Source organism: Crocuta crocuta, unplaced genomic scaffold, assembly GCF_008692635.1.
Source record: "Crocuta crocuta isolate KB4526 unplaced genomic scaffold, BGI_CrCroc_1.0 scaffold113, whole genome shotgun sequence".
Lineage (NCBI taxonomy): Eukaryota > Metazoa > Chordata > Mammalia > Carnivora > Hyaenidae > Crocuta > Crocuta crocuta.
In genome coordinates this window covers 3,995,933-4,010,062 of record NW_027530368.1, presented here as the reverse complement: position 1 = coordinate 4,010,062, position 14,130 = coordinate 3,995,933, and the positions used below count along the sequence as shown (strand labels likewise).

The following is a 14,130-nucleotide window of genomic DNA, read 5'->3' as shown; positions in this document are numbered from 1 at the left end:
AGGAGGAAACAAGTAATCCACCCAAATACAAGGGTAAAAGACAAGAATAAAATAACAGCTCTTCTAAGTACTTCGCTACTGTTCTCTCTTTAACGTTCACAACAATCGTAGGAGCTAGGTGCTATTATCCCTGCTTTTCAGACGAATTCTCCACCATTCAGAAATTAAACACCTTGCCTGAGGGATAGTATAGTGAGGGCCAGAATTGGGGCTAAAGTTTAGGTCCTCCCCTGTCCCCAAGGTTCATGGTCTTAGCTACTACCCTAATATTCTTGCACTTCCCACTTTAGCTCCAGAATGCTTTTGATATTAAACTCTGATTTTCCCTGCACGGCAAAGGAAACAACCCACAAAACTAATAGGCAACCAACAGAATGGGAAAAGATAGTTGCAAACGACATATCAGNATATTAAAAAAAATTATCCTTTTTTGTAGGTAAAAAAAATAAATAAAAAAACTCTGATTTTCCTCAAACTCTGATTTTCCTATTGCTAATGGGAGTAGGGAAACCAGGCTGAAGAAAAATGCTATTTAACAAAAGGACTAGGTCTTTGGAAGGAAAAAACGAACAAGGTCACGCTATATGTTTAAATAAATCATGTCCTCTACCATAAACATGCAAAGGTCCATTTAATTTAAATTTTTTTTTTTTTAATGTTTTATTTATTTCTAGGAGAAAGAGAGAGACAGCGTGAGCAGGGGAGGGTCAGAGAGAGAGGGAGTCACAGACTGAAACAGGCTCCGGGCTCTGAGCTGGCAGTCAGCACAGAGCCCGACGCGGGGCTCGAACCCACGAACCGCGAGATCATGACCCAAGCGAAAGTCGGACGCTTAACCAACTAAGCCACCCAGGCGCCCCAAAGGTCCATTTAATTTGAAGCTTGCCAGCCTTTTTAAGATGAGAAAGCAGACTCCCAAACATGTATATAATTCGTTACGTACAATTCTAAAATCCAAAAAGCTCTGGAAACTAAAAATTTTCCATATGCTTTACGTCAAAACTCAGATGACATTAAGACTTGAACTGATGTGAAGCTATATATAGCCTACATCTATCCCACTTAGTGTGAATACTCCCGTTTTCCTCAGAAACACTAATGTGTGTGACTAAGGGTGCTGCAACGGATCATGGGGGCATTACATAACACACAGAGAAAGCATCTCTCTAAAATTTGAAAAATTCTGAATTCTGAAACTCATCTAGCCAAAGTTTTGGACCCTCTACAGATTTGTATTCCAAAGTATTTTAAAAACAATTTCCAAGAATGATTAGATCAGAGGTGCTTAATCTTCAGGATCTCATAGGCCAGTAAATTCTAAAACATATTTTGAACATAGAACTGCAATTTTTTTAAACTAAGTATGGATGGTAAAAATAACCTTAGCATCATTTTATAAAAGGATATTTTCAACATCAAAGAACACAGGAAGGCCTTAATTCAAAGCAAAAGACAATTCTTTAAATTGAATAAATTTAACTTTATGACAAACACTATGTGGTCCTAATTTTTCTTATTTCACCACAGTCTGATGAAAATTTACTGGAGACCAGTACTGTTCTGGTCAGAGGCATAGAGGTCAGCTGGCAACAAAAAATCACTTATTATTAAAATGAAGTCCCTCACGCTCCATCGTAGAAGGTCTAGGGGTGAGCAAAATTTATGTCGGATTTTAGAAAACTTGTGGGTGGTCTCTGCTGTGCAGGCAAGCTTCAGAACCACTTGTCTAGTCTCTAGGATCTAGTTCTGCCTTTCTTTTCTTCATCCCAATTCTTTTCTGAGGGGGTGAGGGGAGGCAAAACAGAAATGTTTCCAGGGGTCTGCCGAACCCACTGTAATACCAGTTATTCCTACATAGTCCATGCTTGACTGCCTGGTCAACTTGCAAACTGAGGCTGTTAGCAGTGGAACAAGAGAAATTAGGTAGTAGACAATCAAGAAAAGCCTGCTGAAGCAAAACTCCTCTATTAAAAGGTGTGGCTTCTCGAGTTTCTTTCTCTTCAACTCAAAGATTCAGTGATGCTGAAGTTCAGCACAGGTACATTTGTCTTTGCCGAAAAAAATAATTTAAAAAATACATGTGTGTATGAATATATATTTATACGTGTGTGTGTGTGTGTGTATACATGTGTATCTACCTATTCCTTCATAGCTGTCTTCTGTGTCCAGCTGTTGCTCCAGGTCTATGATTTCGACTTTCATTTTTCATCCTTAGGGAGGGTTACAAAAATTAGTAATATTACATCAAACAATAGAATGACAAGTCACGAAAACAACTGAAAATCCACGGCATACTTGATGTTTTTATGCAGCAGGCTATTCTCCAACATTCCAATAAGATAACAATTCATTCCAATAATTTCTTTTGGGGGGAAGAAGTTTCCCTTATTCTCTTGTTACTAAATTTTTTTTAGTATTTTTTTATTTTCGAGAGAGACACAGAGTGTGAGCGGAGGAAGGCAGAGAGAGAGGGAGACACAGAATCCGAAGCAGGCTCCAGGATCTGAGCTGTCAGCACAGAGCCCAATGCAGGACTCAAACCCACAAACCGTGAGATCATGACCTGAGCCGAAGTTGGACACTTAAATGACTGAGCCACCTAGGCGCCCCTCTTATTACTATTTTTTAAAAATCTTAAGACTAAACATAGTTAACATCTTTAAAAACACACAAAACTTTCAATAAGCAATTAAATTTCGGTCCCAGTTAAAAAAAATTAACGAACCCTTCTAAAGTAAGGCTAAATAGTAAGTGATGAGGGATACAAAAATGACATATAAATAATTCCTATCTTCATGGGGTTAATCACTAAATCCTATTTGATCCTTGTTCTCTAAGCTTTACAAATGAAACAGCATCTCTCATTTGATATTTGTCCAGGGCTTCAATCATGAAACAAGAATTATTTTATTTTATTTTTTAATATTTTTATTTATTTCTAAGAGAGAGAGAGACAGCGTGAGTAGGGGAGGGTCAGAGAGAGAGGGAGACACAGACTCTGAAATAGGCTCCAGGCTCTGAGCTGGCAGTCAGCATAGAGCCTGACGCGGGGCTCGAACCCACGAACCGCGAGATCATGACCTAAGCGAAAGTCGGACGATTAACCGACTAAGCCACCCAGGTGCCCCACAAGAATTATTTTATGTCCCTTTGTATTGCCGATTTCCTGAATTCAACACTATGCAGGTAGCAAGAAGGGTAAATCTTTCAGGTTTGCTGCACAACCTGTGTAATTCTTATACTCCCAAACCAAACTCAGCTTTCCTCTAGAGCCAGAATTCTAGTATTTGGTTAGTATACAGCAGTGGTTCCCAAAATTTAGTGCCAGGCCCAACAGCATCAGTAATACTTGGGAACTTACTAGAAATGCAAATTCTCAGACCTGTTGAATCAGAAACCCTGGGTGGGGCCCAGCAATCTATGTTGAAATAAGCCCTCCAGGTTATTCTGAAGCACACTCAAGTTGTGAGAACCAGTGATGTACAGCCAGGAAAAAAAAATGTGATTCCTTCTGTTGGTCCGAATCCAGGGGTACTATATGTTCTGTCATGATATGAAGTAAAGACATCCAATTAAAAGACATAATCTCACAACTCCTACCCTCAACCCAATGTGTTTTATTTTTGTGAGCTAAGTAAGAAAACACACTGCTATCTGAGACTTAGTTGAAAATGTATACTTAATAAGCATCAGTTCCCATCCGGCTTGATTTCACACAATGCCATTTACATCTTCTTACATCTAAAGTTCCAAAAAAGGATTTTCATAATGTAAGCCTCAGACACTTCAAGAGTTATATAATAAAACATCAAGTAGGTTGAATATATCAAGCTTACTAGAGAAGAAAAGTGGAATTATTTGCTATATCTTAGAATTCAACAGGGAATTAAAGTTTAGGATTCATCTTTATACTTCCAAGTTAACACAATTAAACCAGAACTCTCCATTCTTTAAAAGATTCTAGCTAGGCAAATTTTCACTGCATTACTTCTTGCTTTCAGTGGGGATAAAGCAGAGCCCTGGGAGGCACTTTTGTATATCTGCAAGGCTGCAGAACTAAACAGTCACATCTGCTCAATACTAAAACAAAGGTCCCTTTAAACCCTCAGATGAGTGTAATACCTCAGTATTAGCCTTGGTAATAAAAAGTCACCAAGAACACCACTATTTTAAAGAAGGGGGCAAGACCAGTCTGTAGTCCACAAAGCATCTACTTGGAAAAAGCAGATAATTCCTATGGAACTGTTTCAGAGCACAAATGAAGAAATCCTTAATGATTAGTTTACAGGCAGCTCAATATATTAAACAGAACAAAAAAAGCACAAAAGATAAACCACAGATCAATTTCTATGCTATAACCATACACTTTTAAATAAAACATGCATAAATAAAATCAAGCAAGTTATTTAAAAACAAAACAAAATCCTGATCAAATACGGTTCTGCCCAGAAATGCAAGGATAATCTAAAATTAAGAAATATAAAAATATATTTTTTCATATTAACAAGCAAAGGAAGAAAAACTACATGAATATCCCTATAATTATATACATATGTATATATACACATATATATACATATATATATAATGATTCTACCTTAAAAATGTTTCTATGCATAAAAACATTTGGGTAGCAAAATTACAGATAATTTTTCTTCATACTTTGTGTTCTAATTATTATTTTTTAAAAAGTGTGGCTTCTTTTATATTAGGGAGGAATGTTTTCATTTATAAATATTTAAATCTCTTTCTTATTTTTCCTCACATATGTGTGTTACATGTAGACCACAGGGCTTGAATTGCCCTGTGAGGTTGATCAGCCCACTTCTGGGATGTGCACCAGACAAGGCTGCTTCTTCCTTCATTATTTTTGAAGGTCATCCAGTAGCAACACAGAAAAAAACACAATAGGTAAGTTAAAAAATATGAAAAGTATGATTACAATTGAAAATAACATGTATGCATTAAAAAATACTACAAGCGAACATGAAAAAGAAAGCAGCTACTTAAGCCATGGCATGACCATCTGGAAACACTGATTTCAGTTGTTTTATTGTGCTCAATTTATTTTTTAAATATGCAAAATTGAGTAAAAGAAGAAAAAACAACGCTGCCAAACCCTTCCTGGGGCCACTCTTGCAATCTTTGCTACTATAGCTACACATTCACCTGATACCCTCAGACCCTTTCTTTTCGTAACTTCATTTTATTCACTCATTCTACTCATTTTTTAAATGTTTATTTATCTTTAAGAGACAGAGAGAGACAGATCATGAACAGGGAAGGGCAGAGAGAAGGAGACAGAATCCGAGGCAGGCTCCAGGCTCTGAGCTGTCAGCACAGGACCTGATGCAGGGCTTAAATCCATAACCCATGAGATTATGACCTGAGCTTAAATTGGATGCTTAACCGACTGAGCCACCCAGGTGCCTCTCTACTCATTTTTTTGAAAAGGTAACATAAACATATGATTCAAAAAACATGTTTTAAATACACATAAAGGGCTACGGCGAAATCCCATTTCCACTCCTGTTTCTTCCACTGGTTTCTTATATATTGTTTCAGAATTTCTTTTTGCAATTATAAACAAATATGCATATTCGTATTCTACCTTTCTTTGTCTCTCAGCACAAAAAGCAGCATACTAAAAACATGGCTGCATGCTGTGCCCCTTTTTTAAAAATCACGATATATCTCAGAGCTCTTTTCCATCAGTACATAGTCTCCCCCATTCTTTTTTATGACTATATAATATTCCATGGTTTGCATGTACCACAGTTACTTAACTAGTTCCTTTTACTGATAAACACTGGAGTCATCTCTATTAGGCGATTACAAACAATAATGCCAAGCATAACCACACACACACACACACACACACACACACACACACCCCTAATTCATTTCTGAATGTGCCTTTGAAGAAGCTTATGAAATGGTTTAAGATATTAGATGATTACAGGGTCACACATTTACCAGGATGAGAAGGTAGCCCCTTTTCTGGTTCTCATTATATATAGCATTATATAGCAAAAGATGTAACGATTCTGTGGACCAAGCAGTTGTACTCTTAGGGGATTCATCTCATAAAAATAAAATGACTAAAACACACATTTCTATTAGAAAATGATGCATGTGCACAAAAGTATAAAGTATACCCATCAAAATGTGAACCACTGCCTTGGTCTGGTGGGTCTTTTTTTTTTTTTTTTTTTTAATGTTTATTTCCGAAAGAGAGAGATAACGTGAGCAGGGAGGGTCAGAGAGATAGGGAGACACAGAAGCTGAAGTAGGCTCCAGGCCCTGAGCTAGGTGTCAGCACAGAGCCCCATGCGGGGCTTGAACCCACGAACCGTGAGATCATGACCTGAGCCGAAGTCGGACGCTTAACCGACTGAGCCACCCAGGCGCCCCTGGTGGGTCTTAACATGAGTGTTCTGAGGCTTCCCCCTTCTCCTTTTTTGCCCATCAATGCTTTCTAATTTTACAGAAGTAATGTACCATTTCTGTAATATAAAATTAAAAACTAAAAAAAAATGTTAATTCAAATTAAGCTGGATACTCTCCTTTAATCTGTCTTATATTTGTACAGTGCTTCAGAGTTTCTAAAGTATGTTTATATGCATCATTTACTTCTTACACTAACCCCAAGTATTTTCATTCTATCAAAACAGAAAAGGAGGCAACAGATGGTTAGGCAGTTGTGCTCAAGGTCATTCAAATAGAAACCTGGCAGAGACAAATTTCAAACCTAGATCTTCTGACTGCAATTCAGTACACTATCAGAAACATAATTGTTGCTTCCTTAATTTTAAAAATAACTTGGAGTTAATCACATAATCAGAATTTGAGAGATGAATTAAAATTACACAGTATAAGGCCTCAGCCCCTAAAGCTCATAATCAGATCTTATTGAAGGGAGAACATTGGCATACAACTCCCCAAACCCCAGAGTTAGTATGCATCTAAATAAAATCACCTAACTGGCAAAATTTACATTTAATATGGCTCAAAATGTGTGCATAATAAAAGGATCATCCTCTCAGGTTGGAAGATTCTCACTTTCAAGACAACCTTTGTCTTTACCTTGCTCTAGTCTGGTCTCCAAATACCTCATGGAAACATGAATTATAAAACATGTGATTATAAAACATTTTTTTTTTAAGTTTGGGACTCAATGATCAAGATGACAGTTAAGTTGACTAGGATGTATTCTTTCTTCCCAAGATCTCTCCTTTTTTTCCTATAAAATTATACAGGTTATTTTGCAATGCACATGGAGACCACTGATAAATCTTGGTTTGTTAAAGTACATTTTAATTCATCATTCCTCAAAATGTGTCTCATATAATTCTGTTCCAAAAGATGATTAGATATGCTGCAGGTGGGGTGGAAAGGAAGGACCATGGATAAATAGAATATACCCCTTTTGGAGATCCATAATTCACAGTGGACATTAATGTACTAAAGGCCTAGGGAAGTCCTGCATCACAGAAACCTTTGTTTAAGCCAGTTAACTTTAACAAAAAATTCTTCTACTATGGCATAATTAATCACATCTTGTGTTTAGAGAAACTGCTTGAATATATATAGTTATTAACTAAATACCCACAGCAGATATGGCAAACATGGATAGCTCTTAAGTCTTTTCTACCACAAAAATATTAATTCTTTAAAAAGTTTCTATGTTCAGGGGAGCCTGGGTGGCTCAGTCGGTTAAGCGTCTGGCTTCGGCTCAGGTCATTATCTCACGGTTCGTGGGTTGGAGTCCTGTGTTGGGCTCTCGGCTGACAGCTTGGAGCTTGGAGCCTGCTTCCGATTCTGTGTCTCCCTCTCTCTCTTCCCCTCCTCTGCTCAAGCTCTGTCTCTCTCTCTTTCTCAAAAATAAATACATGTTTAAAAAAATAATTTTAAAAAAGTTGCTATGTTCAGTCTAGTGAACTCCTTCCTCTTCACCACCAAAGCCTTGCTTAAATATTATCTCATTTGAGAAATCTTCCCCAGTGCTCTCTATATTGCTAACTACTCCTTTCTCCTGGTTTAGACAGAATTTATTTATATCCCTATTATGTCACTTCACACGTGATAAATCAGTTCACCCATCTGTCTCCTTGCAAGATGGTGAGCTCCTTGAGAATACGTTTGTTTCTATTTTCAGCACCTTGAACAGTATAGGGCACATATGAGCTTCATGATGGAAGTAAATAAAGTCACTATGGTATAACAGTTCCCCAGAATTCAATTTTTGTATTTCTAAACTGTTAGTGATAACCTGCCAACAGCTTGAGAATTTTATGCTCTCTCCCTAAAACTTGCATCCATTACTGAGCAGCAGTGGTCATAGTAAACTCAGTTGTGACATACCCTCTAGCCAAGCCCATTCATTTTTTTCCTTAGGTGATTTTGGTCTGTTTATATCTCTATGCCTTTGCACCTGCTGGTCCCTGCTGGTCATAAAGTTTTATTCATCTGGAAAACATTTCTACTCATCCTTTAAGAATCAGTTTAAACAATACCTTCTTTGGGAAGCCTTAACATCCTCCCATTCTTTCAGGAAAAGTGGAGAATTCCTCAAGTCAGACATTTGTGCATCTATTACTATGTAAGATGAAGATGAAGATGTGGACCCCACATTCATGGAGTTGACAGTCTAGTAAGGAAGACAGCCATATGAACAAATAACCACACTATAATAAAATTAAATGCAATACCAAAAGGAAGATTTATGTGTTTACTTTGTTAGGTTATTAGATATTATCAATGATCATGTTAGACAGGTATTTAAACCGGACAGAAGTCTACAAAGCTCTAAGGACTGCTATATTCTCAATTGTCTTCTGAAGAAACTATCTCCAACAGGTTCTTTTTATATATGCTGAGGTCTGTACAACTGCTAATACATGAAACCACCCTACTTCTTGGGCCACAAGCAACTGGACTAGCACTCAGAACCCTAACTAAGGACAATCTACAGGTTGAACCTGAGAGAGAGATCACCTAGGACATGACTTGATCTGCCCAATAGGGGTCCTCTATCTTAGGTGACAAACCAATCCAATCAGATTCTCTCTTGGGAAATACAATGTTGGGTGGACAAAGTAAAGGAAGGAAGGTCTCCAGAGCTCAAATCCTATTCTAAATATTGCTCAGTTATTGTTTTTTAAAGCTTTGAAAGCAGTAGGGCCAAGGAACAATATGGCCGCTGAGATGACTTCCCATTTAAATTTACATTAAACCCTCATCATCAAAGGTGACATGTGGGGGCGCCTGGGTGGCTCAGTCAGTTAAGCATTCTACTACTGAATCCCAAAGCAGGCTCCATGTTGTCAGCGCAAAGCCCAATGTGGGGTTCGAACTCACGAACCGTGAAATCTTGATGTTAGCTGAAGTCGAGTCAAATGCTCAAAAATAAATAAATAAACATTTTTTAAAAAGATAATATGTGTGTGCCTCTTCCTTTTAACTGACAAGGGCCTAACACATCATATCACCACTTCAGAAATTAGGAAACAGGCTTAAGAGTTCTATAATCTGACGAAAGTCACTCAGTTGGTAGTTGGCAGAGCCAGAAATCAAAGTTCAAATCAGCCTGCTTCTTCTAGAAAATCCTGCCAGTTATACAGGCAAATGGCCTCAAAATCAACTAATGACAAGTACAAGTTGACACAGGTTAATGGAGAGAGCCTTAAGGCTTTTTTTTTTTTAATGTTTATTTTTTTTTTTGAGAGAGAGAGAGACAGTGTGAGCAGGGCTTGAACTCACGAATGGACACTCCATGGACTGAGCCACCCAGGTGCCCCTATGGGAAAAAGAAATGTTCTGGAAGTCAATATGCTAGGGGATATGAAGTGGGAGGGGGAACACCAACTTTTACTTTGGTCAAGTTAGTTTATCATTCCAATCTGGACCTCTCCCCTGGGCTATTAGCTGTCTGTCTCTTTTACTCAAATATAGTATCAGTAAGGGCAAGAGCTTCATTTCTTTGTTCACCAGAGTATAAAACAAGCCTAGCTTATAGTAAGTGCTTGATAAATATTTGTTGAATAAATAAATGAACAAATTATCTGAGAAACTAAAGGAACATTCTACAGTGGACTACAAGAAGAGTTATCATGAAATAGACTCCAGAGGTCATTTACAAGTGCAGTTGATCCTCATTTTTTACGGATCCTGTATTTTCGAATTGTACCACTTGCTAAAATTTCTTTGTAACCATGAAATCAATATTCACAGTGCTTTCTCAGCCATCCACAGACATGCGCAAAGTGCAAAAGTCTTGAGTCAGCCCTCAAACCCACTCCCAGCTAAGGTCAACCAAGGGAGTGCTCTGCATTTGTGCTTCCTCTGTCTTGTTGCAGAGATGACTAAAGGACACAGATGGTAGGGGGCAGTGCGGTGTAGTGCGAGCAGCTCTGGCTCCCAGGCCAATCAGAGAGGGTCTGAATCCTAACTCTGGCACCTGTTAGAGGGTGGCCTCAGGCAAGTTACTTAACATTTCTGAGCTTCATTTCCTCTCTTGTAAAATAAAGAAAATATAGTTTAACAGGATGAACTGTATTTAGGATTTAAGGTTATAGTCCACGTAAGATGTGTATATGTCCACAATTCCCTTAGCAGTGGTTCAGTATTTGCCAATTTAGTGGTCTAGGTGACTTTATACACCAAAATCCCTGCAAATAATGAGAATCAAAGGCATTTATTTATAACGAAATAACCGAAAGATACAGAAAACAATTATTTGGATGGAGTGCAGGCCAGTGTCAGGCTTCAAGAGATTCTGAAATACAACCTCACTAGGCATATGAGGTGTGGAAAATGCTTTAAAGGAGAGAGAACAGCACCTACAGAGAGAGACCCGAGTGTGTAAGATAAACAAGTAGGATTAGGAAATGGCACTTCAGAAAGTCTAGAGCCGGTGTTGAGGCCAGAACATGGGGTCACAGTGCTCCTCTGTGTCCTACATATACCCTACACTGTGGAACCTCTCCTCCGCATTTAATTCTTCGGTTACAGGTGTCTCATTAAACTGTGAGCTCTTTAAAGACAAGATCTCTAGGAAGAAATCATAGTTATAATCTTTTAAAGTTGCAAATGAGTAATTACTAAGCACAAATACACCTGAAAAGACTGTAAAAAATAACTTTGGTTTTCAGTCACAGCCTTATACCAACATATAATAGTGACCAACTCATAAATCTGCAGTTTTTCTAGGACTTTTCTTTGATGACTGCTAATAATTCTGTAATTAGTACTTTTTATTGTTCTCGATACCTGGGCATTTGTTAGAATAGCTATAGATCTTCCTCTTTTTCATGTGATTTGTTGACAGGGCTCAAACATATGGTCTATGAGACAACGCAGTGCTGTCTCCTCAGAGTGAAGATTCCCTTTAATTCACTCTACGACTTATTTCCCTATATACAAGGTACAATCTTATTTACAAATAAGGAAAACAGTAAGAATTTTTTACAAAAATTTGCAAAACACAGTGTACATATTAAACTAACTGCTTACATTTCACCTCTGTGAAGAGGTGAAGAAAAATAATTATAAGAATTATAATTCCAATTTATGTGAAGACTCTCTCATACACACACAGCCTTAGAGGCCCATCACATTTATTCTAATACTTTAATTTCCTCAAGACAAAGCCTTTACTGTCCAATATCTGAATTAATACTTTCAAAACTCTAAAGTGACATGTTACTTTTTCCCCATAAATTTCCTGGCATAATTTTATTTAGGCACAGCATAGTTTGCCATATTATCTAGAAACATATGGTTAGAACCATATATCATTAAAATACAAACTGATATACTATAAATGTAAATACATATTCTCTGCGAGTGTGGAATAGAGTATATTGTTTTTAAACAGATTCAATACCATATTATCCAGTCTGGGTGTGATCAAATCCCATTGAGTTACACAGCTAAAAACATGTTGTATATTTTATGATAAATGAGGGTGGACAGGCCCTTACACTGCAAACTCTCTGCCACTCCAGTTAAGCTATTTAAAGTATAATGCAAACTGCCTACTTAAAATAATAATACATTAAATTTCTTGTGGCCAGTGAACTCTTCTCACCTGCATTTCCAGAAACTATCATCAAAACAACTGTATTGGGACAAAGATTCCCGAGAGGATATCCAGAGAGGATGATCAAATGCGATTTTAAGGAAGGCAAGAACAGTTTACCATTAACAACACCGATTAAAGTTCCCAATCTTGCAAAGCTCCCTGTACTATGTATTCTGCCTCTCTTGCATTCACCTTCCAGCTGCTTGGAAGGAGCAAGTGGAAAATGTTAGTTTCCATGAGAGATGTGGATGAAATTTTAGGTGGTGGAAGGGGTAAAGGCTCACTCGCAGAACGGAAGGCAGGAGACAAGTGGCCAAGGTTCCTAACTCAAATTAGGTGTCAGGAAGGGAAGCTGGAGTAAAGTGGGAGGTGGAGGGAGTGGAAGAAACCCAGATAACGCACCCGGGCCCGCGAATGGGGGAGGGGTGAAAATGTGCAACTCCTCCCCGAACCCGCCTGGGGAGGGAATCGGGGGATGCAGCACTGGTCACTTTCCCTTGAGGTGTTGCGCTAGGGTACTGAGGGAACTCGCTTCAGTCCGGAGGAGGCTAAGGGGGCTCAGGGAAGTTGAGGGTCTGGGGAGGAATAGCGCGCCTATGCGGGGAGAAAGGGACTAAGGACCCCCTAACGACCGCAAGGGGCAGAGAGTAACCCTCGCGGTTGGCCCTTCTTGCGGATGGCCGCGACGTAGGGCCCGCGGGCTTACCCTCCCCACAGGAGCTCGGACCGGCGCGCGTCGCCCCTCACAGACCGGACGGCTGCGGAAAGGGAGGCGCAGGGCGCCCCCAGAGCCAGGAGAACGGCGCTTCCCGCGGGTCCCCTCCCCGGCAGCCCGGGTGCCCGAGCCCACCTGGGCTGACCAGAAGCCCTTCCTCCAGACCGTACTCCGCCACTCCTCCGAGAGCCTCAGCCGTAGCCGCAGAGGTAGCCGTCGCCAGAACAGTCTTGGCCTCCAGTACCAAAGCGTGAGCCACAGCACGGGAAAAGCGCCGCTGCCACTCGCCAGGTTATCTCTTACAGCACACTGGCTATTTACTCCGCCCCCGAACGCAAGCCATTGGTTGCTGGGCACCGCCCCATTCGCCTATTGGACCGAAGAGGATGCGCTCAGTCTCTTAGAAGGGCATGTGTGGTGCTTATTGGTCTAAATGTGAAGCAGTTCCCGCCCACTCCCTCAGAAATTCCAGCTTCCGATTGGTATGAACATCTGTCTTTTCGCTCCCTTCGTTCTTTCTCTCAGAGTGGAGCACCTCCTTTCGGGAGACACCGGCTCTGATTGGCTGAAAGGAAGCTACGTTAGTCCTGGATAGGCAATGAGCCAAGGATGAGTCCGGCCCCCACGTGGGGGAGGAGCCCAAGGCTCAGCCCCGCTGGGTTTGTTTACACAGACTCTTGCTCGCGCTTCTTTCTATTGGCTGAGCCAGCGGACCCTCCCCCCGGGTTGCGCCATTCAATTTAGCAAGGAGGGGCATGGGGCGGGCCTCAGTGGGATTTCCCCAACTGTTCATTACCAAGGGAGGAGCTTTGAGCTAGGCTGCAGAGAAGCTGGCGCTGCGCTTCACCAGCGGGAAGCTGCGGCGTTGGGCTCCTCGGAGGGGCTGGAAGGAAGCAAAGGGACTCTCACATTTCTAGAAACAAAACTAACTTCTGGACTGCATTTTTAAAAATAAAACCTTTTACCCCGCTTAAATTTAGGGCATCCCATTTTTGCTTGCTAAGGACTTATACATACTTGTCTCTCCCCACCCCTCATGCTAAGTATATACATAACACAAAGTAGAGGCTTAGTGATTACACAATGAATGGATAAATGATAAAAATGAAAAGGATAGTTAAATAAAGTCAGATTAAATAGCATAATAGTTAAATATGTTAAATATATACTTACTATAAATAATATGATAAAGTTAATATATAAATAAATTAATTCAACAAATATTATTGAGCATATGCTATAGTGTTTCAGGCTCTGATCTAGGCTATGGGTATATGATATGAATAGGACAATGAAAATGCAGCCATGGCGCTTATTCTCTAGTGGAGGA

At 39.7% G+C, this 14,130-nt stretch overlaps 1 protein-coding gene across 1 annotated transcript in view; it reads right to left on the bottom strand.

Annotated features, from left to right (window-relative positions):
- The window catches only part of PAIP2B (poly(A) binding protein interacting protein 2B), a 29,094-nt gene extending 15,997 nt beyond the window's left edge, over positions 1–13,097 (bottom strand). Inside the window, exon 1 of the mRNA XM_077766318.1 lies at positions 12,936–13,097. The gene's annotated coding sequence lies outside the window, so the exon portion shown is untranslated. The remainder of the gene's footprint in view (positions 1–12,935) is intronic.
- Positions 13,098–14,130: the final 1,033 nt, after the last annotated feature.